The 25178-nt window shown below is 46.7% G+C and overlaps 1 long non-coding RNA gene across 1 annotated transcript; it reads left to right on the top strand.

Annotated features, from left to right (window-relative positions):
• The first annotated feature begins 1464 nt into the window (after positions 1 to 1464).
• Positions 1465 to 23923, top strand: LOC134511100 (uncharacterized). Its single transcript, XR_010069796.1, has 3 exons — positions 1465 to 1530; positions 21937 to 22104; positions 23791 to 23923. It is a non-coding gene; the product is annotated as an uncharacterized LOC134511100 (long non-coding RNA).
• Positions 23924 to 25178: the final 1255 nt, after the last annotated feature.

Genomic DNA, 25178 nt, shown 5'->3' with positions numbered 1-25178 from the left:
ACTCAGGTCAGATCTCTAAAAGGCCTTTGGAGAACAAGGAGTCAGCAGCCATCAAGTTCTATTTTACTGTAGTCTAAAGACCTGACCCTTTCCTGCCTTGTAAGAGCAACCGACTTCCCAAAAACTTTTCCACAGATTGATCCAGGATGTGGTAATACAGCATCTTTACCAAGAGAAAGGGTCCATGCCCTTCCCTTTGAATTCCACTGAACCTGTTACTTGGAAGGTCCAAAGACTTGAGTAACCGGCCACCACTCCTTCCTGCTCCCCAGTGGCACACTACTGCCAACAGGAAACACTGTTCAAATATCAGTTCTGCTATTGACGTTCTCACAAAGCTTGTGAAAACAAATCCTTTCCCCAGGCTTTGCCTAGCTTGATTGCTAGGATAACCCTTTCCTCAATGTGTCTTTCATTACTCTTCAAATAGCACCTAGCACCCAGCTTTGCTTCCTAGAGACTGCTCCACTAGATTTTGTGCCTAAGGTTCCTCTACCTTTCTGCTGTCAGAACAGAATAGTTTTTCCTGATTAACACTATTTGGGAATTGATTAGTTTCTATTTGTTCTCATTTTTTCATATCTTTATAGTGAATTTTATTTCCTCGTTCTAAAACCCATATAGAATCATAGAATGGTTTGGGTTGAAGGGACCTTCAAGATCATCTAGTTCCAACACCCCTGCCATGGGAAGGGACACCTGCCACTAGACCAGGTTGCTCAAAGCCTCATCCAACCTGGCCTTGAACCCCTCCAGGGATGGGGCAGCCACAGCTTCTCTGGGCAACCTGTTCCAGTGCCTCACACCCTCACAGGAAAGAATTTCTTCCTAATATCTAATCTAAATCTACCCTCTTTCATTTTAAAATCATTACCCCTCCTCCTATCGCTACATTCCCTCATAAGGAGTCCCTCCCCATCTCTCCTATAGGCCCCAGTCCCTATACGGCACTTCCAGTTCTGATTCTCCAGGACCTTGTGTGTGTATTCCGCTCATTACAGTTTTGTTCATATTTCCAGACTTTCCAAAGGGGACTGAAAGAAGAAAAGTATTTGCCTCGTACTAAAAGCAACTGCATCATCCTCAGATTTGTTGATAGGAAAGTACAAACAGACTCGGGCAGCAACGCTCAGAGGCAAGCCTGGGTCTGGAATCCCTCAAGGACAGGAGAAGCTGTCTCAGGTGTCTTCACTCACATCTGCTCCATGGAAATTGAGCCAAGGCATGGGCCTGGCCATTAGCTTCGTTAACTGCTCAAATGCTGGGTGATGTCAATGCACAAATAGGTTCATCATGTGGGTTTTGCACTTGGAGCCTGAGTCTGTGCTATTGGGGAGAGTCCCTTTAACAGGTTATAGATCAGCTTTGGGGCTGGACCAAGGAAGGTCAGTGAAGGGAGAGAGTGACATTATCTGAAAGTGGCAGCTAAAAGAGCCTCTAAACAACGGGCACAAATCCAGCCCTCCGCACTGACCTTCCTGCCCAGGAGAGGCAGGGAGCTTGGCCCCGAGCAAAGCAGGAACTGCGGAGGTACATTTATTATTTTATTGCTTTCACATGAAATGAAAATATTATTAATGAGTGTAATTTATAAGCAGGGGAGCAGACAAAACCACGCTTTTCACGAGCTGCTGTGCACTGCCTTGGGAGGGCAAGGGAGGAAGCGATGGGTAGATACCGGCTATTGTGTCTGGTTTGCAAGGTTACTTGTTCTGATAGAGCTTCATTTCACATCTATCTCGGAAAACAAATTCCCTTTCAGGCCTTTTCATAATGAAGAATAAAGAGGCTATTGTTGCAGAAAGCTAATTGTGCTTTTAAGCCATTTTCTGCAGCCAAGCTCCGTGTCTCTTTGGAGAAGCCGGTGAGGTCAGGCTGCTGCAGAAGAGGCAACGCAAGCCTCCAGCGTACACCTGCGACTACCAAAGGAGAGATCTCTTTGCCCAGGACTGAGAAATCACTGTCGGTGACAACTCTTAATTTTATTACAGAAAGCTGCCTTGATTTTTTTTTTTTTTTCCCGCGGGAGTGTGGGTGGAGTTTCTATTATTGTCACAGTGCAGAGGTTTACACTCGCTGTGGAGGAGAGAGAGTCTGCCGGGAGACCACGCACTGCTGCAGACGGGTGAACTTCCACTCCATCTCACGCGCCAGTTTCGTCTCCCTCGTTTAGCCAAATTCATGCACCATTTGGCCCGCTCTGAATGACATGTAATGGTTAAAAATCTTACTGCTCTTGATTTTCTTTCCTGAAATTCCATTATATTCTTTAACGTTAGTTGAGCTGAATTATATTTAGAAATGTTTCAGCCGTGTTAAAGTGGTTTTAAGACAATTTAGAGTCAGGAAATGTTACCCAGAGGGAATACAGGAAGAGCAATCATTAAGGATGCTTGTCATTAGACTTTTAACCTTCGTGCTTTCCCTGTCTCTCCCTACCAGGCAGCTCCAGCGAGGATCATTCTTTCTACAGCTTGTTCATTTATCTCTATCTTTCTGGTCTGACTAAAGTCAAACACCAATTAGTGCTATTAAAGCAGAGGTTTTACGTAGGTATCTTCAACAGAAGCATCTTCTCCCTGCTGTCTTTATCCTTTTTCTCTGTCTGTTAAAATCCCACTTGTGCTCGCCAGACAAACTGCATTTTCTTAAGCTACATCAGGCTGCCTGGCCGTGTTTTGCTCTTGCTGGTGACCCAGTGTGACAGGTCAGTCTGCTGCCAACTGAGCAAACAGGCCAACTGCCAACTCCTCCACTTTCACTAGTCTGGCCAACATCCTAAGCTAAGGGTCAGATTCCTCAACATCAAAAGACTGGCTCAAAACTGGCTAAATAAAGATTCAAAGCGATAACGTGGGCTTGTTTTATTTGCATCCTGACATTTCACCATTAGGCTACACTAGGATAAATATTTTCTGGCTTCCAGAAACTGGGCAGGGCAGATCCTGAATCGTGAAGATATCCTTAAAATCTCTGCTGATTTGAATATTTTGTGGTTGTTGGCTTTTTTTTTCCTTCTTATGCAAAGATTGTCCTTGAACTACAGGGACCTTCAGAATAAAAGAGCAAGTGTTGCAATACTCACAAGAAAGTCACAGTGGCAACAAGAAGCATGTACTGAAAGATACGTATGCTTGACTCTTATTGCTTCGGTTTCCTTTCCTACACCAGTGCCACCAGCAAGCTGTTAGACAGGTAGATATGAGCACTCCCCACATCATCCCCTGGCAGCGCTGTGCGAGACTCATCTCCCTGGGGAGCAGAACCAGCATCTCAGGTGCACCCCTGTGAACCAGGACCAGCCCCGCTGTCCCCATTGTTGGGCAATTGCACCTCCATTTGCATGGAGGCATGGTAGAAGAGCAGCTCTCCACTACAAGTAGTCCCTGATCACAAGAGACAGGATAAAGACAGGGTAGGTATCACTGCCCTGTGGATTTCTCCTGGGATTTCTACCACACTGTGGTCCCTATTCTTTCTCTTCATGGATGATCCAGAAGATGCTTGGGCTTCCAAGATGTGTATTTCAGGACTGGCTGGTTAGGTCAAATATCCATCTGATGATAAAGCTGAGGTTCTCCTTGGGTTTTGGAAAAGTCCATTGGACTCTTTCAGGCCTTTTCAATCCCTGCTGGTCTCTCTGAGTGGCAGCCAAGCCAATAAACGTGACTGCTGGAGCCATCTCTATATCACTTCAAAACTGGAATCTTACAAATCTCCAGGGTTTATCCCATCAGGTACCTGGGGCAACATCATTTGGCCAAGATTTGTGCTAGTACCGAAGGTGCTACTTAGTGCCGTGCTCAGGACTGGATCAAGTCTGGACTCAGGCTCAGCATCCTGCTGCAATCGAACTGCTGCCAGGGGCAGGTCCTGACCTCTCCAGCTTGACTAAAACTATAGCAGGATGCCAGTTTCACTACGACGTAAGCACTCCATAACAGCACTGTTAGGATTGTCTGCCTCTCCTAAGGGTCTGTATGGCACAGTGACAGTCAAAGGGCTTTAACCATCAGAGATGTCTAAATGAGGTCTCAAAGAAAGTCTATGCTACAACTTCCTGTGGTAATAATCGCTTTATGGAGAAGTCCAATTATTCTCATATTACAATCCGCCTCCATAATCCATTTAGTGCTCAAAGGTTTTTTTCTGTGTTCTGGTTCTTCCTTCATGTCCAGACAACATCAAGCCTCAGGAGCTATGCTGACATCTCTGCAGGCAGGTGCTGTTTCACATCTACACTAGCCTGCAGTCATATCTTCCAGCTGAGAACACGTCTCAGAGGAGCTGCAAAATGTAACAGTGGGAAAAATCATGGACTCAGAAGTAGTTTCTTAGAGAAAGCCTTTAACCCTGTAACTGTCTCAAAGAAAGCCTCTGCACTTAGGGTGGGGTGGTGAAAGAGGCTTTCAGGATGGAAGACAGAGACACCTTTGTGGAGAATGGTGATGACATTGCTGGAGGAGGGAGCATACCAGCGATGAAAGGATTTTCTTGAGAGAACCGTATCTCCAGGCCAAACCTCCAGGCCAAAGGGAGACTTGACGTCAATTGTAGCAGGACAAATTATAAGTCTCAGAACTTGGCCTTAACATGGTCTTGCTGGCTTTCAACTTAGTTTGTTTAGTTTGTGTGGCTCAGACAAAGGTATCCAAATGATGCACAATAACTAACTGTGTACAGGCACACGACATGGCTTTAGCCACCACCAGGAGTGGACAAGGGATCTGCAGGGGCTGCGATGACCCTATTTTATTTCTCTTTGTCACAGACTGAGGCCAACTTCATGGCTTCATCTTACCTGAGAGGCAACTGCTTCCAACAGCAGGCACTATGTCTTCTTAAACCACTCTAGCTTGTCCTGGTCAGATCCACTCTAAGGCTCATCAAAGTCAAGAGAACTGTCTTCCCTTTGCTGAAGAGGAGCCATTCTGCATGAGCCGCCACACAGACACAAGAGACGGTGACACAGGAATTAGGGTGAGCTGGAACCTTCCTTATCCAGGTAATATAGTCACTAAGCATCACCCTCAAGCCATAAATCCCAGGACATCTTTGTGCTAAGCTGTTCGTCCCAACAGATATTTAGCCCCACCAAGCCCTTGCCCTAATAGCTTTCCATTCCTCTTCCCAAATGCCATTTTCCAGAGAGGTGAACAGACAGGGCCCATATGCCTTCACAATTTTTATTTCATTTTGGACCTGCAGCAGCAACTACAGGAAGGGAAACACAAATTGGCAACCTTTTCCCAGCTGAGGTTTGGTTTGAGATTTAAACAGCTCTGCTAGAGGAAGGTCTCCATTATATCAGAGGAAGGATCTGTCTCCAGACGAGAGAAAAACTCATGCTACAGGTTATGTTTATCTGCTGCCATTCTGCAGATGGATGATTTTGGGCTAAGGCATGGACCTTGTGCTATTCCCATCTCTTCTATCAATACAGACAAAATCTTTATGGCTTTTCCCAGCTCCCACCAACATCAACACAGATTTTCAGGGATTTCAAGGGTCATCAGAAACACTGCTGAACCTCCTCGGGACTTCATTTCTTCATCAATACTCCTAAACTCACAGAGGATCTTCATTCTTTATTCCAGGCAAGCAATATTGTGTCATCAGAGAGATGGCATGAGCAAAGGCCAAAGTCATCATGCTCATACAGGTGCCATTAGCAAGCACAGACACGAAAATCAATGCAGTGCACTTCATGTCTTTCGGCTCCATGCCCACGCTGACCCCCGTTATCTGACACACCCTTTACAACCCACTCTGCTCCCTGCAGATAGAGACAGAAACCTCCCAGTAAACTGTGCACCCCTTCCCGTAGCCCTGTTCCTGTGAAACGCACAGCTCTAAAAGAAAAGAAAACAAGTTTGTAAACACCAATGTGTCGGTAAAATAAGAAGGGAAGAGACAGAGGCTTACTTGAAATTAATGTTAGCCCCAAAGGATGTTTCTCCTGTCTCTGCAGTTCAGATTTATTGCGGTGATGCTGTGGTTCCCGCAGCCTCTTGGAGTCAAAGGGGACAGCACTACTAGCAGGACTTTATTGTCTTCTCATGGCTGAACATAGGGGTTATAATTAGAGCAGCCACTGATGCTAATCTGACTGCAAAGTGTGTCCGGGCTGCCAGCTGATCTCCACCTCAAGTGCTGCCACAGTTTAGTACATGAGATTTGCAGCCACGTTAGAAGGTGGGGAATACATAAGACACAGCTGGTAAGGTGATTTCAGTATTCCCTTTGCCCTGTAAGTCCTCCCATGGCCTGGGTGACCTCTGTTGTATGTCAGCCTGCAGGAATTGGGTGAATTCCAGGATGAATGTGTTGCCAGTGGCATTGTCGGTCCCAGAAAACAGCAGGTGCAAAAAGACATAATCCCACTGGCATCAGTGGCTGAGGCAGTCTATTAACTACAAGAAAGTGATGAGTTCTGGGCTTGTCAAACCTCACAAGCAAAGGTGGCTTGGAGGTGGTCACCAACCATCCTTCTATACATGCATGGATCTTTCTCAGGCACTCCGCTACCTGTTTTCACAGGCACTACTGCTTGTATAAAACTGGGGGTTATTGACTCCAGAACCATTTGACCTTGAGTATGATGGTCTGCTTCATGCTGTCTGGTCTCAGAGGCACTTAAATCAACTAATGACTCCATTTTGGACCATGAAAATCCCTTTTGCTCAGTGAATTCTGGCTGCTTTGTCAGGGGTGATTCTGGGTCTTTCAGGAGGCTCTTCCTAGGGGTCATTTTAGTCCCAGATCCCCGTGCAATATATTTCTATTGTTTAATTGATATTGTCCCCAAATGAGCTGTTCATCTTTAAAGCAAATCACTGTCTTTTCTCCATTTTCTTTTTCTTCTTTGTCCCTTCTCATGGCAGGAAAAAGAGATGATGCTTCATCTTTCCCTTGTAGGTTTCATTTTTGTACAGAGTGAAGTGCTCTTCAGATTTCTCTCTCAGCGTTGCATAGTTAGCCTCTTCTTCCTGAGCTAACTGGAGACCATTAAAAGTATCAAGTGATTCACAGCCAGCAATTGACAGAAATAAAGCCACCTCCTGACTGCCTTCCATTTCTGCTGGAATCCATGGTTTGCAGGTGCAGGCAAAGTGCTGCTTAACACGTCTCTCTCTCTCTCCTGCATTTTCCAAGAGTTTTGATTCTGGTAGGTCTCTCAAATGTCCCACTCTTCACTTGCAAAGTGTTTATGTCTTTTGCTTTGCTGTATCATGAGCTGCTCAGAAATCTCTCGAATGTGAATAGTTTGACAGAGGTTAGACTTTTCCCTTAGTGTCCAAACTCTCAGAGCTGCAAAGCAAAGTGGACAACATGGTGTAACAACCCCATGCCAGATCTGTGTGAGGGTACAAGTCCCCATAGCTGATGAGGAGGCAGGCATAGAGACAGTGAAGCCTGGTGGGACAGAAGTCATGAGTATTTGTTTTGGGAAGTCGAGTTGTGTTTCAGCAGAGATAGGAAAGCAGATGGTCCTGCCTTCTTCATTCAAGGAATACTTCTAAAAGGCAATATTGTCCTGAAGGGTTACAGCTTCTTTCCTGCTCCAGGACCCCGTGCACCGGGTTTGGCTGGCCAGTGCATCCCTCAGTATGCTGGCATGGAGGTCCTGGAGCAAGTAAGCTGCAGGTAAATGAACTTCTCAAATGAAATGCCACAGGCACTTCAGAGATTGACCCTTACTCAGAGAAGGAGATATGACATCTGGAGAAGTTCCTCAATGCTGGATTAGAGGAAATTTAGATGCACTAGGGAAATAGGCAGAGAGAGGCTCTATCTTGGACAAAACTCAAGGTGAGGCAACAGCCCATTGTCTCACTGCTGTGTTTTGCAAACCACTGTCTGTCATCATCAGGTCACAGGTCTGGGAATGTCCTAGGGCCACCAGCCATCACCTTTTGCCTAAAACCCTGCATGGGGATTTTCTCTGATCTTGGACCTTGGGAGAACCACATGATTTACTGTAGGCTATAGCCCTCCATCCAAACACTCTTTCTGGCTCCTCCAGCAGCCAAAGCAAATATCTCAACGGTACTGCTGGTAAGGAGAAGGGAACAGCTTCAGGGGTAGAGGAAGGAGTTCCGACTAAGAGGGAGAGAGGAAAGTCAGAGAGGAGGACTAAGAAGCAAAGCTGGAAGGGATGAATGGGATTTTGAGGGGATTATGTGTGGAGAATAGAGCATAGGAAGCATTGATGGGATTTGGCAGGATAAAGCAGGCCAATGGGCACGCAAAGTGTGGTGAGCGGGAGTATAGCGAGTGGTCTCTCCTCACCTTTGTTGCTCCAAATGGGGCCTTCACACATCCCTGTTGTGTCTCCTATGTAGGAGCAGAAACAGGAAGCTGTTGTAGACCCTAAAACAACTAACTCCAGATATTCCAGCATAGCTATGCAGACAGGCTGAGACTCCCTCCTCATCATGCTGAGACACCCTTCAGCATGCTGCTCTACTACCTAAACTAGCGTTGGTTGTTACTAAGCCCCAGAAATGGGTGTTGATTCAGAAATTTGCCAGCCATTTTCAATCTTTTCTATTTCTCATCTCTGCTCCTCACCACTGGGCCCTCACACTGAACTCCAACAGAAGCTGCAGTCCTTGAGGTTCTGGGTTCACATGGGGATTTTTAAATTATTAGGTCAAATCAGGGCAGTGCCTCACAGGAAAGGCTGAAATGTTTCATTATCTCATTTCCCCATCAAATATTCAATGACTATGTCGTAGAGAAGAACAGGGGAGCTCATCCATGTCAAGCTCAGCTTGCCCAGTGGCTCACAGCACTCACACTTTGCTTAGGAAGAGCTGTGGATTCCCCTTTGCTCAGTCTAACTCAGGTTAGATCTTCCCACATACCATGAATGAGGCCTCCCCTAAGATATCGTGGGCAGGGCCTCATGCACCTGCCTTTGGAATTCGTGTGACTCAAGCTGTGTGTCTGAGATGTAATGTACACAGGAAGACATTCACAGGTGATACATAGATGAGGCTATTTGGTTGATGTCTTCAGAGCTCCCCCATGCCTTCCTAGAGCTGCTGTTCCAATGAACCCACCATTCACCTAAGTATGGGCACTCAAAACAACACCTGATATCCTCTAAAGACAGGACTGGACTATAAACCCTATGCCCCAGCTGAAGAAGCAGAAGGGATTTGGGTTTCTCTGTAACATTTCACCAGGCAATGCAGTCTAGAGGGGACTCTGAGAAGACCTTTAAATGAGATGGTGGCACAGGTAAACAAAAGTTACCCATTGGTGGGACAGAGTATAGGGTAGCTTTCTAGTGGTGACTTCAGACAAGCCACTGGGATCAGGATTACCACTACCTTGGTAGCAAAAAGGCTGCAGGCAGAAAGTGGTCACTGTCCACCCATGCAGACAAACCTCTTCCAGTAACTCCCTCAGGTCAAAATCATGAGTGGTCAAAAGCCTGAGCGTCACATTGGGCATACTGACCAACTTCACACCAACAGCTGGCAACTTCTTGGGGAAGCTAAGTCAAATCACAGCTCAACCCAAAAGAAACAAAGTAGAAATTTCCCTCCACCTCGCATCAAGCTGAAGGTGTGAATAAGTACATGATGGTCAGCAAGTCTAGGACAGGACTACAGGACAATGACTCAACAGGGCACCTGCTGTCATTCCCTACATAAGGTTCCCAGCCCACCACTCAGCCTGCTGCATCCATATGAAAACCCATCTTTTGTAATGCTAAATAATAACAGGCCTTGTTCCCTGCCTTGCCTGCTTTTCATCTAAATTAAAACTCGGCTAATCTCATTAATGAGCTCACCCTGGTGCCACCGTGTTCTTTGGATGCCCCCTAACATCATTAGGAACCTATCCAGGGAAACAACAGGGCATTACTCCATGTAGGGAATGAAGAATTAGTGCAAGGGTGGGGTGTGCTTTGCAATTGTCCCAGTAATCACTTGTTTGCGTGCAATTAGTGGCTTTAATCTCCATCTCATTGCCACCGTAGCACTGTGCAAGTGTGGGTATGGGTGTGCACAGACAGAGGGATACATGGGAGGCAGCAGTGCACAGGTCAGAAGTGCACCAAAGGAGGTGAAGTGTGTTCAGATGGTGGGAGGGTGGAGTGAAGAGTTCTCGAAGTGGGTACAAACCAAAAGATTTAGGTGTATCATCAGTTAGGATGTCAATCAGTGACAGAGCATCGCGGGCAAGGAGATTGTTGGTGTAGGAAGAGACCAAACATGCTCCTTGGAAGGGACAGCAGAGCTTCAGACCATCCTCCCGAGAGACACGCCTGGGTACAGGTGTGCAGGGCCATATGGCATTGAAAGATAGGAGATGGAATTTATTTGTCCTCCTAACCTCTTAACACAAAAGCAAGGGGATGTTGAGTACCAAGGGAAGGGGGGAAAAATCTGGCCAAAGGAGGAAAAGGCTTTTTTTATACCACTTTTCCAAACTCCCCTGGGTAATTCACTATCCTGATATATCATTTGGCTTCCAATCTTAATACGTTTCACGAGTGCTTCTATGAGCGGAAGTCCTAAAATTTGGTTTCCTACAGAGCTCAGTCCCATGGCTAGATTATCTCATGTCTAACAGTGTCTGAGTGATACTGTTCCTGTACCCACCAGTACCACTGCGTACATCCCTTCCAGCTTTAATTCCTTATCAGCTACTAATTTTGTCAGGAGGAAAATCCTTGTGCAACGTTGCCCGACTGTCACGCATTGCAATGTCCGGCACATTCAGGATCATCACTGGAGACGGGGATGGTGGTTTGCCTATAGATTGTGGAGGCAACCTACAGGAAAGAGACAGTGTTTGGATATAAATGAGTGGGTCAGAGGACTTCTGAGAGTTTGGGAGGGAGATGTTTGGGATTAAGGCCACCCTGTGTGATGCCTGGAATACCTATCAGGGAAAGAAGCAACACAATTTGATGAATCTGATGTCCAAGAAGCAAAGCTTGTCCAAAGCCATATAACCAAACACCAGTATCCAGATGCCCATCCAACCCTACCATTCCTACCTAATTCAGTGACAGAACTTTCCACTCTTGAATTCATCTATTTATAGCACTGACGACTCTGAAAAAAAAAATGCTCTTTTTCTCCTTCTCCTTTTTATCTGGAGATTATTTGTTCCCTCTTATTCTTTCAGATAATTTGAGAAAGGAGCTTTGTTCATATCTCACCAGATTTGGAACAATGAAGAGGAAAATATTTTTCTCTTTTGGGCTCTCCTCCTGAGAGATGGACCATTACAGTCATTCATCTCCAAGTTTCTGGTTGTGCGTCCTTGGGGCGAAAACGAAGGAAGAGGTCATGTTTTTTTTGCTGCTCAGATAAAGCCTGCAGAAGTGAAGCATCCAAGGACTGATCCATTACAACACAACTTCTTGTTTCCAATCTGATCTTCACAGCACCCCGTATATTGGATTTTTATTATTATTTTTAGGGCCTGCTCCCAGGACGCAAGTGTATTTGTCGCGCAGTGGGGCTGCCAGCATCAAGCACTTCAGTATCAATGTTGCTTCACCTCAGAAGTGCAGCTACACAGGAGTGGAGTGTGTTTTTTATTGAATTTCTGGTTTTGATCATGCAGGCCTTTGTGATGAGGGGAGCGTGTGTTGCTTTGACTGAGATCAGAACTGCAGCAGCACTTTGTATATTGATTAGCTGAGGGAATTGCTCCGGCTTGGCTTTGTAGCCCATTGTGGAAGGGTTTGTGCACAACAGCCACATGCAGGTTTGCAATTTTGAGGGAGCAGAGGTAGAGGTAAGCTTGGTTTAGCCAGAATTTAAAATGGGACATCCCCAAAACCTCTCTCCTTAAAATTAAACTTATGTCTTCATCATTTTGGAATGTTTTAATCCCTGTGACTAATTTTTCTGAAGTTCTTGATGGCATAAAAAACATTCAGAGTTTTTAAGTGTAGTCATCTGTATATGTGCATCTTGCAATGGTTTGTTAGTCAATGCTCAACTCTTCAGGTGGTTTCATTTCTTTTCTAAAACAACATGAAGATGTAAACGTGTCATGAGTTCAGTATAAGCCTTACTCTAGTAAAATGTTGGTTTGAGAGTTTTTTTCTGAGAGTTCAAGGTTTTGGTCTTCCAAAGTAGCCTGTGTGGCTACTGTGGCATAGTAAAAGTTTTATTTGAAGTTTGCTGTTCTGTGACTGTGGCCTTTGAGGAACAGAAGGGATGCTCCATGTCCCAGGAGTAACCAAACTACATCACTGAACTGCCACCAGCGTGGTCAAGTCATGCGGGACAAGAACTGTCAGAAAGAATATCCATTTCTGTACTGTGTAAGGGCTTGATGATATAAAAAGGGGCTTGAAACCATGTAGGTTACCCTTGGGACAAGGGTAAGAAGCATGGCTGTGTAGGGCAGCTGCATCGCTTTGCTCATTTATGCGCTGTACATGTGTCCATGCACAGCCGTCACCAGGAACATTTGGGTGGAGAGATATAGAAGCATACATACATATGGAGACAGAAAAAAATGTGTATTTCAAGCAGTGGTGCGTGTATGTGTTTTTACACATATATGTGTATATAGGGGGAGGAATTAAGAGAGGACCGAGTACACGTGTATGTTGATCAAGCGAGATTTTCCAGGGAGACTTAATACTGCCTCGTGAACCCAACTGAGAACAGATTTCAATAAAATAATAAAACACCTAAAATCACCACCTTCCTTCTGAGTTTTCCACTCATGCAGGCAGCCTCACAAACAGTCAATCCAGAATTTGGCACAAAAGGGTTGGCAGAAACTTTGGAGCGTAAAAGGCAGGAGGGAAGAGAGGAGGAACAGAGAGAAAGACAGGTCTGTCGGCAGTGGGGTAGGATGGGCACAAGCAGCTTTTGAGCAGTGACTAGTCAAGCTGTCGAAACAAGGCTGTAAGTTGTAGGAAGGTCTATCAATGTCAAACCTCCTCCTTGTGGAGAGGCGTGATGCGTAGCCGGGAGTGCATGAAATGCGAGGGACCACTTTCGGATGCATTTACAGGGATGGGGATGGGTAGGGTGTGTGCACATCCCAGGGTCTGTGACTGTGTCTGTGCAAAGAGGGCACACCTCAGACACTGCACAAGGAAAAGATGAAGGATATGCCTTTTCTTTTTGGCAGCCTACAATTATGCTGCCCCTTTCCAGATCTTCTCCAAGTGCCCCCTCCCTCCTGAGACAATGCATTAAAGCATGGGAAAAGTGATACTTAACATTGAAATTCATCATTAATTCCTCCGTCTTTTATTGTCGTAACATTAGCCATAATGAACTCTTCTTGCACTGATGTCGACTTGGTGTGTCACTTTCCCTAGAAGTGCTTCATAACTTAGCATTAATTAATGGTGACTTACTGCAAATTGCGTTACAGAGCTGATAGCACTTCTGGGTAACTAAGTGTCACCAACTGCAGCCATCAAACTTGCTGCAGTAGCCAGGCGTCGTACAGGATTAATTGCTGTATCACACAAAACCATCACCTTTGGATCTGCATAGGAAAGGAAGGAAAGTCCATGGCTTGGGATTTTAACTTGGTTCATTTCTCAGCTCTGCAACCAAACTCCAGCTTAGCCTTGGGCAAATCAATTAAGATGTTTGTACACCATATCCACCAAATAGCTGCCAAACATCCTCTGCTTCAACAACTTGGGGATGAGGTGAGTCACAGAGGAGAATTTAACGCAAATCATGTCTAGCAGAAATTGACCACCACACACAGACATGCAAGATCACACCAAACACTTGGTCTGAAGTGAGATGCTTCAGTGGCTGGCTGGCAACTCTTTTAAGTATACTACTCTTCTCCAGAGGCTAAAAATATGCAGGAAAGTGGAAGCAGTGGCACAAGCAATCCACCCGTCTGGATATAGCATCAAAACCCTACTCACATCAGATCTTGAAGCTTTCCTGAGCTGTCTGCGCCACTGACAAGGGAGCCACAAAAGAGCAGGTTCACAAATCTACTTCCTTCAGACCTCTTTATTGCCAACAGGGTTCAGATGACCCCCAAAACAATAAGAATTCACTCCAGAAGGCAGAAAGTCACATCTGACTGGTAATCAAAGGAGCCTGAGAGGAAAAGCTCATTTGTAAGCATGTGAAGTTTTTGTATCTATGGCTAAGACTTGGCTTACAGATGGAGATGACCACATTTAGGTGTCTCTCTGTAGGTGTCTCTGTGTGAGCTGCCTGTTTGAGCTCTTCGGGTAGCTAGTGGAGGTCTGGCTGATGCAGTCAGTGGAGTCTGAGTGTGATAGTATTAATTGTAGCAGGAGATCCGACACCATCTCCCAAGGAAAGACCCCTACGTAGACATTCAGATGCCTTCATCTGAATGCTGAATTGCAGACCCACAATGGTTCAGACGATTTGTCCTCCCCTATGAATTCAGCAATTTTAGAAGATCGTCTGAGACTCAGTAACTCCTCACATACAATAACTTGCCGGAGACTAAAAGGTAAGAGAGAGCACCTTTCATCAGCAATGGGAAAGACCCTAAGAGAAAAAGAATGCAGTTCATTTTAAGTGACAGCATCGCTTAGCAGACCAAACTGTGCCTTTTGACTTAAGAGGTCTGGGGCTCCAGTCCCAATTTTTTCACTGCTGCATGCTTTAAATGTAATATAATTATAAACAGATCTGCTCTCCTCAGAGAAGAAAGTCAACCACCGTCTTCACAGATATTAAAAATGCAGGCAGAGGCTGGTGTTTAATGAGTTGACTTGCAAGGTACTAATGCCGGCTACCACCTGTCAGTGTCTTCAGATGTGCTTCTAGGCCTTAATTAAGAGCTGCCCTTTGTTTAATTTCATTCCTCCTCTCCCCAGCCCCACCTACCTCCTTCCTCCCTTTTTGGTTTGGGTTGTTTCAGAAGACAGAAACCAGCCCCAGGGAGACGCCTTCCAAAGTCAATCAGAAATTCATTTCAGGAGGGAGCCCAGTCACAACTTCTCATTTATTCGTCACCGGCTAGTGACTTCTAAACTAATCGTCGGGACAAAAGCGGCCAGCCAAGCATGCAAATCAGATTAACAATTTGCACCTTTGTGAAAGGGATTAGCTGCTCTGCCTGGTATGGATGCTCTAAGAAATCAATCTGCATCTGTCAAAAATTGTAACCTTACTTGCGTCCCTGACTCCATACTTGGGTTGGTTAAGATAATAATAATTAATTAACAGCCTGCTTTAGATTGCATCTTCTCCCGTATGGGATTAATCTTGTATTTCCTTAGGGAGCTGATTTTCCAGGCTGGCTGCGAATTTATTCTTTGCTGCTGTAATACATGATGGTGTTTGCACGCTTTCAGGGTCACAGCTACAGCAGGGAAAGCATAGTGGTTAAAGCAGTGGAGCCGGTTTAGGATTGTGTCCAAATCCCATAAATGCCACATGTGACTTCAGATAAGTCACTTAATCACCCTTTCTCACACCCTATATTTACCAGATCAGTCAAGGCAAGCGGATTTACAAGGATGATTCATCCCAAAAAGGGCCAAGGGACATCGCTTCTATTCCTGACTCCACTCTGAAACTTGTGTAAAGTCACTTTACTTGCACAGCCTGGCTTCCCAGCTGCAGCGGAAGGGCAGCTTCTGCTCGTTGCTAAAACCTGAGTGGCAGCCCTCAACTGAGGCACTCTCTCGCAGGCATGACCAGCTTTCACCATCCTTAGGAGAGGAGGTGAGTTTTGTGGAAGGAGGGTTTTCAGTGGGGTGTCATTCTTCTGTGTTCAAATGGGAAGGTGTCATCTGCAGGTGAGATGTTCCCCGGAGAGATGTTTAGACAGTGACCAGGTACAAGGTAAACCATAACTACTAAAAGTAGGGATCAGCCTGAACTCCTATAAAGTGTAAATAAGCTCTTCTCCAATAAATTGTTCCCCGTACATGTCGGGGAGGAAAGGGTGAAGATACCCAGTAAAACCTACAGTAATATTTGTAATGCACGGGCTGGTGATGGTGCAGAAAGTAGCTTCTCCAAGCCCTGTTTACAAATAAAGGAAGACAATGACTTTCCCACTCATTAACTGAAGTCTTTGGGCAAAGCAACCAAGTTTTCAGTGCCAATAAGCTCTCCCCCTTTCTGCTTCCCTGTTACACCTTTCCAGACTAATCCCCCAGAAAGGAGACCTTGCAAGCTGCTGAACAGAGCAGCCCCGCTTGGAAGGTGCAGGCTCCTTTCTCCCATGCCCTGTTGATATGACAACCTGGTTAAGGCCAGCGTATGTCATTTTCCACAGCACAGCATTCCATACCTCGCAAAGCTTTTCCCCATGGAAAGAGAGGGAAAGGGGAGAAGAGAGGGAAAGGCGGGGGAAGCAGCTGTCAGAAGAAGTGTGCGGTGCCCAGCATGTCCCTTCAGGTGTAAAAAAACATCTCTGCTTTCCTCCTCCACCCATCTCCAGCGTGCAGCCAGGCAGAACCAGGCAGCTGCTGCTTATTACCGGTGTGGAGACCTGTCAGAAACACTCAAGACCCAGGACCACATCTTAATAGAGGAGATGTTGAAGGGACTTGCATCTCCTGCCAGAGCAGCTCAGTGAACACAGTAGTTAAGGCTGCGGTGGGACAGCAGCGTTCGGATGGCTTGCTTGAAACTGGGCCATCCTACATCTTGTAGAAAGGAGCCACGTCTCCCCATCTCCTCCCATTTTTCCTTCTTTTTCCTTCACAATTACTCCAACATGTTTCACTTCTCTTCCCAGTACAGCCAATCCCAGTAACATTCATGTCAACGTGGTTGACAGTTCTTGCATGCTGTACCCAAGACACATCTCAAAGGCCTTGGCCTTTGTCCTACTAAAGACCCTCAGTGACTAAAGACCCTGATTTTTCTGTAGCAGAAATCCCTTATAACATCGCAATAACAGAGTCTGTGTGCATAAAGGCTTCATAGAAAGCTCCAGAGTTTCCAACCTTTTCCCTGCAATGGTAGGCTACAACTTTTGTAAGCTCAAAATTGTCCCCAGATCTCCAATTGTCTTTTTCCTCTGACATGCTCAGACACTCTTCCTTTTGCCTAGTACCTGTATAAAAGGTCAGACAGTGTCTGTACAGGGTGTGGACTGGACTCCTGGTCAGGGTGCTCACAGTCTCTGGAGGGAACAACTTTTTGGGTCCTTTCTGTGTGTTGTCATGCAGTTCAGATGTTGCTGACTTCAGGGATGGGCAGATCTCTCTCACAGAATCACAGAATGGTTTGGGTTGGAAGGGACCTTCAAGATCATCTAGTTCCAACACCCCTGCCATGGGCAGGGACACCTCCCACTAGACCAAGCTGCTCAAAGCCTCATCCAGCCTGGTCTTGAACACTTTCAGGGACAGGGCATTGACAACTTCCCTGGGCAACCTGGGCCAGTGCCTCACCACCCTCACAGTGAAGAATTTCTTCCTGATATCCAATCTAAATCTACCGTCTTTCAGATTGAAGCTGTTACCCCGTGTCCTATCATTCCAATCCCTGATAAAGAGTCTCTCCTCATCCTTCCTGTAGACCCCCTTTAGGTACTGGAAGGCCGCTCTAAGGTCTTCTCGGAGCCTTCCCTTCTCCAGGCTGAACAGCCCCAACTCTCTCATCCTGTCCTCACAGCAGAGGTGCTCCAGTCCTCTGATCATCTTCATGGCCCTCCGCTGGACCTGTTCCAACAGGTCCATGTCCTTCTTGTGTTGAGAACTCCAGAGCTGGATGCAGGACTCCAGGTGGGGTGTCACAAGAGCAGAGTAGAGGGGCAGAATCACCTCCCTCAACCTGCTGGCCACGCTTCTTTTGATGCAGCCCAGGATGCAGTTGGCTTTCAGGGCTGTGAGCACACGTTGCCAGCTCATGTTGAGTTTCTCGTCCACCAGCACCCTCAAGTCCTTCTCCTCAGGGCTGCTCTCCAGCCATTCTCCGCCCCACCTGTATTTATGCCTGGGATTGCCATGACCCAGGTGGAGGACCTTGCACTTGGCCGGGTTGAACTTCATGAGGTTCACACAGGCCCACCTCTCCAGCCTATCAAGGTCTCTCTGGGTGGCATCCCTTCCCTCCAGCATGTCAACTGTGCCACACAGCTTGGTGTCATCAGCAAACTTGCTGAGGGTGCACTCAATCCCACTGTCCATGTCACCGACAAAGATGTTAAACAGCACTGGTCTCAGTACTGACCCCTGAGGAGCGCCACTCGTCACCGGTTTCCATGTGGACATTGAGCCATTGACTGCAACTCTTCGAGTGCGGCCATCTAGCCAGTTCCTTATCCACCGAGTGGTCCATCCATCAAATCCATGCTTTTCCAATTTAGAGACCAGGAAGTCATGCAGGACAGTATCAAATGCTTTGCATAAATCCAGGTAGATGACGTCGGTTGCTTTCCCCTTATCTACCAATGCTCACCCAGCCACAAACCTGTCATCTCAACCTCACATCTCTAATGAGTGCTCTTTGATTCTGTAGCTAGTCAGTGAAAAACCACCAAGATATCCTGTACTCACCATGGTGGTCAAAATACAGTAACACAAGGTGGTGAGCTACCCCAGCCTTTGAGATGTCTGTTCTAGTAATTCTAAAGTACATACCCCACTGGTTTCCAGGTAAAACCTTCTGCATTGCCATTTTACCTGGGCCCAAGGAGTGGTCTTGTCAGGGGAGTGGAGCTCATGTCCATCAAATATACCCCATGTCTGCTTTAGAGCCATTTTGGATGAGAGAAGTCTGTATCCCACTGCAGCACATAGGGTGGGCACATCCTTGGCCACAGCAGCAAGCTTTCCCTTCCAACTCGTACATAACACTTCCTTTAGAAATTAATTTTCTGTGTATTTAACCTTTCAGCCTCTCCAGGCAATGTCTCATCTGCAGCATTGAACTCCCGAAATTACTTGTATGCTCCCAAGTCCTTCATTTCCTTCCTTTCCATGACAACCTCTGCCAGAGGAAGGGTTGTTCCCTCACACCAGGGAAGGTAGACAGGGAAGTTCAAGGGCAGGTTGGATGGGGAGCAACCTGGTCTAGTTGGAGGTGTCCCTGCCCATGGCAGGGGCTTGGAACTAGATGATCTTTAAGGTCCCTTCCAACCTAAACCATTCTATGATTCTGTCATTCTAAGTTCAGCTCCATGCTGCCACTTTGCCATGCAAGCAACACCCACCACCTCCTGTCTCAGTTACACTATTAGTGCCTTCTTGTCCTCTGTTTCCTCTCAGTAGAAGGATCCAATCAGTGCTGCAATTCAAACAATACCCTGTCATCACAAGCCTGACTTGTCTGGCCTTGGGCCTGTCTGCAGGACCTGTCAGCGTCACAAGGACAAGAACATCTCCTTCCTCGTACCATGGGCTGGTCATGTCAGCCTGGGACCAGCGAATGCCTCCTGCTTAGCACCTGGCATTCATGTTCACCTTCTTTTGGAAAAGTAGAGTGAATGCGCAAGAAGGAGCAGCAAGACAGGGTTGGGATGAGGTGGAAAGGTTGGAGGAAAAGTAGCAGAACAGAATTTGTGATGAGCACGTCAGACAAAATTGTAACTTGGGTCAGACATCAGGAATGAGCAGATAAAAGCCCAAGGGAAGTCCTGGGCATACTTGCAAATCAGGACCAGCAGCCCCTGTGACTACTTAGATCTTGTCAAACCACGAATGATATCTCCCTTTGAGCCAAATTCTTTCTCTCTGAAGCTCCGGTGATGGCCCGTCAGTGTACCTCTAATAAGCAGTGTGTTATTGTGACAGCTGACACAGTGATTGCTCAGTATGAATTGCAATTACCGTCCAAGTACAATGCATTTAAAATTATGGAATAGGCAGCTTTAACTAACCAACAATTCTGCTCCCTCCTCCTGGGAGAAAGAGGCTCCGGAGAAGCTAATGGCTCCTCTTCCAAAAGGGATGTGTGCCCAGACAACAGCAGGGCTGGGCTTTTGTGGGGAAGGATGCTCAGGTGTTAAACAGAGAGGATATTCTTACTTGATCTTTGCCAAGCACTAAGAGAAATGGGAGTACTCCTGGATCAGAACCACCCCACTCAATAACCCCACAGGTTAACAGGGAAAGTCTACCCCGTATCCTTTCCCCACACTGAGGGAATCAGATGCTAAAACCTAGTAAGAAGTGGAAGCAATTTGTATAAAAAAAAAAAAAAAAAGGAAAAAAAAAAGATGTGTGAAATATCTGATTTTGGTGGTGCATGTTTTTTGATTTTAATCCTACGAGTTCTCCAGTCTTAAATATATACACTCCCCTTCCTGTGAGCTTTCATTGCGGGCCACAGGAGGGAGGGAATTGCAGTCCTCTGAAGCCAAGAGTCGAAGGATGTCCCCCAGAGACACCCCAGAAGGTTCCCATATGGTCGAATAATCTGCTGGAGCCGATTTCCTGGCAGCAGCCATGGTACACAGCTGGAACAAACCTGGCCCAAAACATCTCCCCTCCCTCCTGCATGCCACACACAGCTGAGCCATGGTCCTGCTGCAGAGCAGCCCAGGAGGAGCAGATGCCAGAGCCGGACCTCATTGGTAGACCTGGAGGTGAACTGCAAACTGGTTTGGTTGCACACAGGTCAATTCTCCAGCAGATAGGAAGCCTTCTCTTGTAGAAAAGACTCTCAGGAGCACCAGGAGAGTAAGGACATTGTAAGGCCTTCCGGTGGCTGCCTCTTCCTCCAGCAAAGCTGTAAAATGGAGATACATCCAAGCTGCCAAATGCACTCAGTCTTGTGCACGTGCAGAGACAACCAGCATGGGCAGTACTTTTTGCTGTCCCAGACCTCAAGGCCTGAGTTTGCATCCCTAGGAGGAGTGGTGAGTCTACTCATTAAACAGGACAAAAATGCCAGTCATTGTCTCTCCTTTCTTGCGTCCTAGTATAGCTCCATATCTCCCAAGGACAGAAGAAGCACTGAACATGGAGAATGAGGCTGGATTTGCAACCTCCGACTAGTTCCATCCTGCTTACCCCTCACCTCACCTCACCAGGCTACAGCCCTTTTGTCTGTGTCTTCTCAAAGAGCCATCTGCAGTTCAGTCCCTACCCTCATACACCTTTGATGGTCATGGTGGAGATGGAAAGTGCCTGACCTCTTTAGAGCCCTCCGCACAGCTTCCAGCACAGCTGACTTTGCTTCACCCTCTTCCTCAGTTTTCCTTCCTTCTTTGCTGAAAATACAATTCCTGGGACAATAATTGCCAGACAACATTTCCACAAGATTTTGCTCTTTAAATTCGCCTCCCTCAACAACTCTTTTCAGTGGCTTTGACTGGCCAGGCAACTTTAACCTCTTTCTTGTAGCGTGCAAAGTCCACTGCTTTGATTTGCCTTACGGGATGGGATTCATGTTACCTAATGTTAGATGTCTACCACGTTGATCGTCTGCAGCTAAGCTAGTCACCTTCGGCTCCCTTTATAGTCTGCAGAGAGAAATAAGCGCTGCCAGGACATGAGTCATCTGACCTATTTGAGATGTCTACTTTACAATGAGATTAATCACGCTCTGGAAGTACCTGTTTTTCTCCAACTAAAGTAGGAATCTAGACAACCAGCTCAGATTAATTCAACCCCAATGTCTTTTTAGGTGCTTGTCTCCCCAGGATCATTGGCTGTAATGAACCCTCCAGCAATTTTCTCAGGCCTGCTGTAGCTGTACTTTGGCCCATGCTGTGTTTCAGACAGCTAATGATGATAACTGACCTCATGAGAGCAAGGGCTCCTGTAGTCTCCTGCAAAAGCAAATCTCATTTCTGCCCTCAAGAGGAGGTGGGAGAAGGACCGTAAAGGTACCAGGCAAGGCAGCTTCACTTGGGTACTGGACATGGGTACTTTTATACTGCCCAGATGGTGAGGATCCTGCTCAAACAGTGCAGAAGAGACATCAGAGAACACAGGTAACTTAAGGATATGTTAAAACTGTAAAATGTTGGGGATCCTGATGGTGCTATATCTGCTTTTCCTGACAGTGCTTACCCCCAAAAGGCAAGGTTCAAACTGGGAAGCAGGAGAAAATCCAGAGTCCCAGAGCTGAGCGTGTGCTGGGGAACATCTCCTTAGACCTTGCAGTATCCCAGCCATGCAGTGCCATGCTGACCATAAACACCTGCACAGACAGCCTTTGGAAGGAGCTCCAGGTGTGCAAAGAGGGTCAAGTGTTGGAAGCAAACTGCCATGTGCTCTGGGCAGGTCCCTGGTCTGGATGGTGCAGACAACAGGACGCCACAGCACACATCTGTGTGTTGGACCTGTTGGAACGAATCCAGAGGAGGTCCATGAAGATGATCAGAGGGCTGGAGCACCTCTGCTGTGAGGACAGACTGAGACAGTTGGGGTTGTTCTGTCTGGAGAAGAGAAGGCTCCAGGGAGACCTTATAGCCCCTTCCAGTACCTGAAGGGGCCTACAGGAAGGATGGGGAGGGACTCTTGATCAGGGATTGGAACGATAGGACACGGGGTAACGGCCTCAAACTGAAAGAGGGTAGATTTAGATTGGGTATTAGGAAGAAATTCCTTATTGTGAGGGTGGTGACCCCCTGGCCCAGGTTGCCCTGAGAAGCTGTGGCTGCCCCATCCCTGGAGGTGTTCAAGGCCAGGCTGGATGGGGCTTTGAGCAACCTGGTCTAGTGGGAGGTGTCCCTGCCCATGGCAGGGGTGTTGGAACTAGGTGATCTTTAAGGTCCCTTCCAACCCGAACCATTATATGATTCTATGATCTACTGAGCTTCCCAGACATGCCGTTGAAGAATTGCAGCCAACATATGCACTGATGAACTGGACTGAGAGCTGCCCACCATGCCCACCCCTAATACAGCCAGGGCAAAAGACGAAGAGCTTGGACCCACACAAATGCTTGCACAATCACGTGTGCACTCATTGCTTCATGTGTTTCAAGAGCTGAGGTGACATCGGAGTCTAAATGCATGTTAGTCCATAACCGCACTGAGCCTGAGCTTACATAAGGGGGTCTAACTTGTACTTAATTAATAGACAAGACATACTCTTGAAGTACCTCCTTGCTGTTGGCGTTCCTGGTTGGATACAAATGAATTTAAAGGGAGAGTGAACTACAGCAGGATCTGTGTTGCAAGCAGGATCATGGGGTTTTGTTCTGGTGGCAATTCTAGGTTTCATTACGCCATCAGTTAACCACTACCCCAGCCTTCCCCAGTGTAAAACCGCAGGGAGAACCTGAGCCTAGCTGTGTTTGTACTTGGTGGTTCTCACAGTTGAAGACCTACAGCTATTCACATCTCTGCTCTCTGTCTGTCGCACTCCTGCACTCACACTTTCCGGGTGCCTTTGTCACAAAGATGAGTTTGTTATCCTGTCAGTGAAGAACAGGATCGGCACAAAGTCTTTTCCCCATCTGCAGGACCAATGTGGAGGCAAAACTCTAATCAGTAGTGTTCAACTCCTCCTTGCTTCTGCTCAGAGATGCCCTTGTCAAACGAGCATTCTCTATGATAAATATGCATCGTTTATTGCTCTTGCAACCAGCCATGAATTAAGACGATGCAGGAAACATGGTTGAAATGCACGCACACGCACAGAGGAGTGCGCTGCTTCTCGCCTGGCACTCATGGCCGTTGCTTCCTGGAGAGGAAAGGAATTTCCCTGAAGTGGTTTGTTACTCTGCTTGCAAAAGCAAAGCAGCATTTAACATCAGATGAAATCAGTGAATAGGAGCATAGGAGTGGGGCCAAGGGTGAGATAATGTTTTGTGATACCGTTAAGGCTTGCAGCAATTGCAGTGTTTTGGGAACAGATAGCATGAGGAAGGAGGTCTCACGTACACTTCTTTTTTTTTTTAATCATTGCAGTTCTTATAGGAGTCACTCATCCATTTGGACAAAAACATTATTTACACAGCAGGCGCTGAAGAAGGGCTCAAGTCCCTTTGTCCCAGAACCTGGCTGAAGTTTCAAGACAGCCCTCAATAAAAGCAAAACAAACACCAGCATAGTGACTGTTTGAATCTTTCTCAGGTGCAATAAAATCCTAGCTAAATCAGCCATCTTGCAGCCTTGCTAGTCCCCTATTTTATTTTGCCTCTTCTTTTTTTAGGCAGAAAGAAGGCCATGAATATGAAATGGCAGAGAAAACTTGGAAGGAAAGGAGGAGGAAGGTTCAGATTTAAGGAGAGCCTGGAAATACCGTGGTCGAGGGCATGGTCTGAACCAGGGAACTTTGTACTGGGCAGTAGGGACCACTCCCAGGAGGGAGCTGCAATGGTTTCATCCACTCCAGAGGAAGCTGCTACCCAGAGGGCAGGAAGAAGTGAAGGATGTTTTCTTTCTCTATCACAAGAACACAATCCAGGACAGACCATCAGTATTTCTGAGAGACCTCCTCTTTTCTTAGCCCAGAAAGGCCTACATCTGCTCTGTGCTCTATTTTCTATTAGAGGACTCCAAGCAAAGTACCCCGGGGACAGTGGCGGAGCAGGGGCATGCAAAGGAGGAGGCGTATGAAGCTATTTTCCCACTGTGAATTTCTCTTCATATTAAAAATACACATTAGCCATCACCCCATCCTCCTGGGACTCCTTCATCCTCACCTATATTTGCACCTGAAGGTGCAAATTCCCTCTGTTAATGCTGATATGGAGGATGCTGTCTAGCAGCAGCTTGTGTAGGCAGTTGCCCATTAAACTGACTTGTCTGAACCCCTGGTGAAATTGGGCAGTGAGGCATTTCACCTCTATCAGCGCCCCTTGGATTGATCCCTACATTTCTATACTTATCGTGCCAGCCGAGGTGTTGCCCCCGCTCCAGGGATTTCTGGGAAGTTTCTTTGACCTCCCTCCAGGTCAGACTGCGGATGCTGTTTATCAGCTCTGAGCCTCTGCAGGACAAGAAGTGTGAATCAGTGGCCGTGGCCAGCAGTGTCCAGGTGCATGAAAATCTGCCTTCCAGCACTGTCCTCCTCCTCAACAGCCACCCTAGGCAGTAACTTTAGCTGCATTAATTAGTCACTGTTTACTCTCTCCAGGTCTTGCGTTATCACTGGAATACTCATCTAAATCTGGTGGCCAAACAAATTAAAACTAATGAGGCCATTAGGGTCATATTAACATACAGGGAAAATGGGAGAGCTTCCGGAGGAGGCTTTATTGCCAGACTGGGCACGTGCAGTGCTGTGTGCTGCCGACAAAGCCTGATTTCCAAATAGCGTCTGAGAGAACGGGAGCAGATGAGCTAGATGCAGG

The sequence above is a fragment of the Chroicocephalus ridibundus genome, chromosome 1 (genome assembly GCF_963924245.1).
Source record: "Chroicocephalus ridibundus chromosome 1, bChrRid1.1, whole genome shotgun sequence".
In the NCBI taxonomy this organism is placed as follows: domain Eukaryota; kingdom Metazoa; phylum Chordata; class Aves; order Charadriiformes; family Laridae; genus Chroicocephalus; species Chroicocephalus ridibundus.
Note: the sequence above shows the minus strand (reverse complement) of the source record. Positions and strands in the feature narration are given on the sequence as shown.